Source organism: Camellia sinensis, chromosome 9 (assembly GCF_055761805.1).
Source record: "Camellia sinensis isolate YWXY chromosome 9, ASM5576180v1, whole genome shotgun sequence".
NCBI lineage: Eukaryota > Viridiplantae > Streptophyta > Magnoliopsida > Ericales > Theaceae > Camellia > Camellia sinensis.
This window is the reverse complement of record NC_138969.1, coordinates 158686487-158692973: the sequence shown is the minus strand read 5'-3', so window position 1 is coordinate 158692973 and position 6487 is coordinate 158686487. Positions and strand designations below refer to the sequence as shown.

At 34.9% G+C, this 6487-nt stretch overlaps 1 pseudogene across 1 annotated transcript; it reads right to left on the bottom strand.

Moving 5' to 3' along the window:
* Nucleotides 1-2312: 2312 nt before the first annotated feature.
* On the bottom strand, nucleotides 2313-5722 carry LOC114274510 (BTB/POZ domain-containing protein At1g63850-like; annotated as a pseudogene). The gene is made up of 3 exons (XR_014340504.1): nucleotides 5106-5722; nucleotides 4671-4822; nucleotides 2313-2572 (listed from the first exon to the last, which is right to left on the bottom strand). The product of XR_014340504.1 is annotated as a BTB/POZ domain-containing protein At1g63850-like (transcript).
* Between the last annotated feature and the right edge of the window lie 765 nt (nucleotides 5723-6487).

Sequence of the window (6487 nt, the reverse complement as noted above, 5' to 3'; positions counted from 1 at the left end):
AACTTTGACCAAAAGGTGTGTTTTACCCCGATCTCCGTTTGAACTAATTTTTGTGTCATTGAACTCGTATCGAATATTACTTCAATCTATTATACTCATAATTGGATTTTGAGAACTTTAAGCCTTTCAGATTCTGAAATTTGCTCTGTTTCGCTATTTCTTTTCCGAGATTCGGCTACTTCTTGGCTGTGATTCCACTGTTGGTGGGAGTGGGGTATGAAACCACTTATGGTGGTTTAGAAACAAACACAAAAGAAACCATTTATAATCTAAAAAAATAGAGTTATTTCATTCAAATATTTAGAACACAAAAAATGAGAGGAAATTATGTTTCTCTCTCAAACACTCACACTCTCCAACTCTCTTATTCTTCTACTCAACTCCCACACTTAGATTAGTCACATACATAACCTATCGAAAATGCTTGGTAGCCAGAAAAGGAGGGGCTCAAATGGCCCGAATGGGTGTTCACCGGACGTCCGCCCGGATGACCGGATGAAAACTTGTTTACCGCGGTTGTCACCTTTGTCGACCGTGGTTGTCAGCCTTCTCGCTGGACGACCGGCTGGATGTCTGTCGGGACAGCCGGCAAGATGAATTTCGAGTTATTCGAGCCAACCTCCTTTTCGGGCTACCAAGCATTGCTCCATAACCTATTTATAGATAAAATTCATAATGTAAAAGCATTAAATGAAACTACAATAATTTTATTCAAACAAAACTCTTCAATCTTCAAACCAACATGAACCCATATCTTCAGCTTCCATGCTTCATACTCCTAGCTAGGTCGGTGCAATCAGGCTTAGTGAAATGTAATTATACTAGGGATAACCCGTGCCTAAAGGCACTCCCAAAAATTGCGGTTAAACCAGCGAAAGTAGTCAAACCAAAAATGGTTCAACCTAATTGGTTAGGTCAAAAATCAACAAACTTACATAAAAATTAATTAATTAAAACTTCTAAATTTTATTTTAAAAGTTAATCTGTCTTGAACTGGAACATTCACAACATTACAATATTAAATAAGACCGTAAATTTCACTTTATATAAGTAAAACAACTTGCTATTTCCTTCTTTTCTCAATGTGGGATTGTGTAAAATAAAAGTTAACAATTATTTGGATTTGAAGTTTATTTCAAATCAAGTTACTCGACCGGGTTAGAAGACCAATCAAATCACATAAAAACTAAAGACAATTTTGTTTTTTTCCCCTATACTTTGCCTCGATTTTCAATTATACCCCCGGACTTTGAATAATTTCAATTTTTCCCAAAAGTTTTTGAAATCGTATTAATTTTGCCCCTATCGTCACATCTGAAGTGAAAAAAGTTAAAAAATAATTATATTTTGGCCTCAAATTTCAGAAGAAGGATGCAGACCTACACTATAAGAAATGACACTTTTGGCTACTAAAATATTGGTCGCCAAAAGTTCGATATTTGGTCGCTGAAACCATTTAGCGACTAAAAAGTTTTGTTGCCAAGTTAGTTGCCTATACTCTGTCGGCGATTGTTTTAGCGACTAAACATGTGTTTGGTCGCTGAAAGTGAAACATTCGGCTACTATTTTTTTTAGTCGGCAATGTTACCTTTTGGCTACTAAGAAAGTAGTCGCTGAAAAGGTAATTTTTAGCTACTAAATTTTAGTTGGTCGACAAAATTAAATGTTTGGCTACTAAATTATTGGTCGCCAAACGTCGACGTTTGGCTACTAAAGTTGGGTTAGTCGGCAAAAGTTATAACAAAACTAATTTGAACTATTTAGAGACTAAAGTTTTAGCCGCCAATTGAACTATTTGCTGACCATGGAATTTAGTCGCCAAAGGATGCCAACTTTTACTCATTTTGCTACCACATTATTAGTGGCCAAAACATTTGATAATAGTTTTTGGCTACCAAAATAGTTAGTAGCCAAATACTATATTACAAATAATTTTTTTTTTAAAATTTCTGAACCACTTGTATCCATTATTAATACAACCTATACAATGTATAAACAATAAAATCCATTAATACTAAATATATATTATCAACCATTCGACAACGTACACGCAAAAAAATTCCATTCGACATCTAATTCGATTTCATTCCATTCGACATATGTAATACAAATTCCATACGACCCAAGTACATTCCAACCTCAATAATTTCAAAATATACATAATAGAGGAAATCTGTACCACACCAAAAAACTAATATTGAAATCTGTACAACCTGTATCCATTATTAGTACAACCTGTATCCTGTATAAACAATATAATCCATCAACGCTAAATATATTATCAACCATTGAACAACGTGCACACATTTCACTTCCAACCATCCAAAAAATTAATATTGAACGTCCAATTCTATATATAATACAAATTCCATACGAACCAAGTCTAATCTAACGTCAATAATTTAATTCCATACATATACAGGAATAACCAAATTAATTAATAAAAAGTACATATGTACCATTATACAAAAAGTACATATGTACCACTATATATATGGATAGAGGTATAAAAACAATGCCCTCCCGTACTTGTCAAAAAAAATCATATCCACATTTGAGTGTCCAAAACCAACTGCAAAAAAAAAAAAAAAAATTCATTAGTTTGGTGCCTATAGAGGCACTTCTGGATGACATATAGCAACTGTATTAATTTCAAACATTAAAAGACAAGGAGAGTAATAGCCATTAAATAATGAAAGACACCCAAACATGAACTGGTAGACGGGCATCGATTCTATGAATTAATGCCAAAAGTTATGTTTCTGGCAATTGAAAGGGCCACAGTCAACAAAAACACTAAACAATTTACCAAAAATATTGTTCAACATAAACTAATAAGGAAAGAGTTAAAAAAAGTATAGTTTAAGATGGTATAACCAAAATAGTTACCCACGACATAGGCATTTCATGTTCTACCACATAAACACATTGTCACCCTCTAAACACTTTTTTCGACTATTTTTACGACATTTTCAACTCTAACTCCCAACATAGGTGTCCTATTTACATACCGTCTATTCCTACATATCACATTTGGCACCGGGAAGCTTCCTGTTATGTAAAAACAGTGGTTCAAGGGCTGTTTTGCATTTTTGCCCCCCCAACGCCTTTTTCTAACTAAATTTATGACATTTTGAACTCTAACTCCCAACGTATGTGTCCTATTTACGTATCGTCTGTCTCTACATGTCACATTTGTCACCGAGAAGCTTCCCGTTATGTAAAAACAGTGGTTCGGGGGCTGTTTTTCATTTTTGCCCCCCGAACCCTTTTTCTCGACTAAATTAATGACGTTTTTTTAACTCTAACTCCCAACGTATGTGTCCTATTTACGTACTGTTTGTCCCTACATGTCACATTTGGCATCGAGAAGCTTCCCGTTAAGTAGAAACAGTGGTTCGGGGGCTGTTTTGTATTTTCGCCCCCCGAACGCTTTTTCTCGACTAAAATAGTGCAAGTCTAAAAATACAGTGACAAAATTGGGATTCTGAAAGGCATTGTGTATTAGTTATGGGAAAATATGGGATCACTTCAGCCAATATCAATGAAATAATAGGACTACTATGAAGAGGGGAATAATTAGCAATCTAAAATTGAAGATGAAGGTATTATTGGAATAAAGAGATATGTATTAAGTTTTTTTTTTTTTTTTTTTTTGGTACTGAGAATGTGTTCATTAAGTGCGTGTACTGAGGAAAATTAGTATATGAAAATAGAATTACCTGTTCACCCGCTACACTACTTAATGACTCCCCTTTCCCATCCCTCTCTAGAAATAGATTAGATACAAATACTATATTTCGCATCCTAAAAAAAAAAAATCTAATCCTAACTAACCAGACTTATACACACCTTAATCAAAATCTCATCCTAACTACTAGTATTAAATGCCTGAATTGATAACATATTGGGACGATGGACACCCGATCATCAAAAAAATAAAATAAAATAAAATGGCAGCATGTTGGGACTAGGGGATCAGGTGGCCATTTTCCCAGCTAATTAAAGCAGTTGATTAGTAGAGCAACTCATGTGCAAGGGTCAAGAGGAGGTTGCAAAATTTCTTAGTCAATGGGAGTATATTTATGCTTGTTATCTTTCATACATTGATTTTTAACTTGTCTACTCTGTCTCAATTTGGATCACAATTGTAAATCATTCTCTACCAAGAAAATTCTCTAGTTGTCAAATGAAATCAAACACAATGGCCAAATTTGAGTAATTCCCAAATGTATAGCTCTGTAAGTATTTATGAAAATGCTATATATATAGCAGCTTCTTTATTATTTTGGGATGACAACACATCATCATCTACATTAATTTAGCACAATAAGAAAAAACAGAGACATGTGAATTTCACGAGAATTTGGTTGGATTTTTATATATGAAACCATTAATATGTTTGGCTTACACCTAACTGTTATCTTCAATAATACCTTCATCTTCATATTCTTAAACTTCAATACATCTACCTAGTACCTGTTTATTCAATTGGCAGCTAACCATGACAGCTAAAATTTTCAATAAACTCGTCAGTTAAAATTCAATAAACTCATCACTAATTGCTACTATAACAACCATAAATTCAATTTTGGTGTCCCAATTTCAACTTTACATAAATAAGAATTGAGTGTTGCATCAAAAAAAGATCAAAGCAGAAGAGGACTTACTGAAGAGAAGCTTGTCCGAGCTCTCATTAGCTACATACTCATTACCTACATACTGAAGCCACATTCTCTTCTTCATCTTCAGCCCATGGAGTAGCCTCTAAGTACTCCAAACATGACAAAACCCCAGCATCAAACCCAATTGCAGCTGAAACCTAAATTACAATAACATGAAACACAATTCAAATTCCTACCAACCCAGAACAAAATGCCAATTAATTTATCATATCATAAACAAATGCATATCAAACCCAATTGCAGGTAAAACCTAAATTACAAGAATATCAAACATAATTCAAATTCCCAAAACCCCACCAAAACAATATGCCAATGAACCCATCATTTCATATACACATACAAATAGGTACAAACATATAAATCTACAAATTCAACAAAAGTTCATAGTTTCCTCTACAATGTGCAAATGATTATTAGTACCTTCAAGATTCCAAGTACTCTGGTGACATCTTCCTTCATGAGCTTCTTCCTCAAATCCTTACAATACATCAAACTTAGAGCCTCAATGTAAACTTCGATGTCATCACAGTCAGCAATCTCGACAATGTAGGGGTTAGAAGTTCGCTGCTACTTTGACCACCGATCGGAAAGCTTAACCGCGAAGAATCGGCCGTGAGCAACCAATATCTGCCGATGAACATTCAAGGAAACAGTGAGTCCGTCCTTGGAACTCAACGTGAGCTTCACATCGCTCGAGTTGGGGTCATTGAACTGACTTCCCGGACTCCAAGAACCTAAAATCTCCGACAATCGCTGTTGAATCAAGGCTTGCTTGTCCTGACCCAAAACCTGGGATTTGTTGACCGGCACAGTGGAGTTGGCGGCGATGATCTGGGATCTAGGAATGGAATTAGGCTCGCTCACCATCATTTCGAAAAGGAAATGGGGTCAAGGTTTGAAATGTAAATGGGGTAGTGAAATGGAATCGGGCACAGTCAACAAGCAAAGACGATAGTGAAATGGAAATGCGGTCAGGGTTTGAGTAGCATTGGGAGGAGGAGGAAAGAGCAGGAGAGGGCAGAGAGAGAGAGGGAGGGGAGAGGGCAGAGAGAGAGAGGGAGGGGAGAGGAGCAGTTGACAGGGAGAGGCAGAGAGAGAGAGAGACACAGGCGCTGAGTGTATATATATATATATATATATTACACCATTAGCGTCGCCAATTAATTTATAAAACCCTTCAAAATTTGAAAAAGCTCACTTTTGGCGACCAAACATCTTTTAAGTCGCCCAATGCCTCACTTTTATTCCTGATTTAGATAAATTACTTATTGACTTTAGATCCAAAGAAAATAGGACTAAAAGACATGCTTATCGTGCTAAATATGATTCTGCTCAACAAACCAAAATAACTAGAAAATGGTATGATTTTATGGTTGAATATGGTCTTGAATTATCTTTCTTTGAATATACGGAAAAATATTACAAAAAGGTTAATACAATCATGAAACATAAATGGAAAACTTCTCCTAGTACTTCTGTTAGCTCTAATCATCATCCATTAGAAAATATAATTATTGATCATCAAGGTTCAGATTTAAAACAGTAAGACCTTTATCTTTGGATGTAGAAGTATCATTGGGAGTTAATTTAGTAAATAAATGTTCAATAGCTTTGACAGTAGATTGATCATTAGTAATTAAGCTAGTTCTTTTAGAACGATGACTAGAGAGATTTAGTAAAGGTTGATCTAAGGGTTTAGTGGATTTTGCGGATTGTTCTTCTAAATTAGTTTCTAGTTTATCTAATTGTTTACCAATGGTTTTTAAACATTGATTAGTATAATTATTTTGCTCAATAACTTT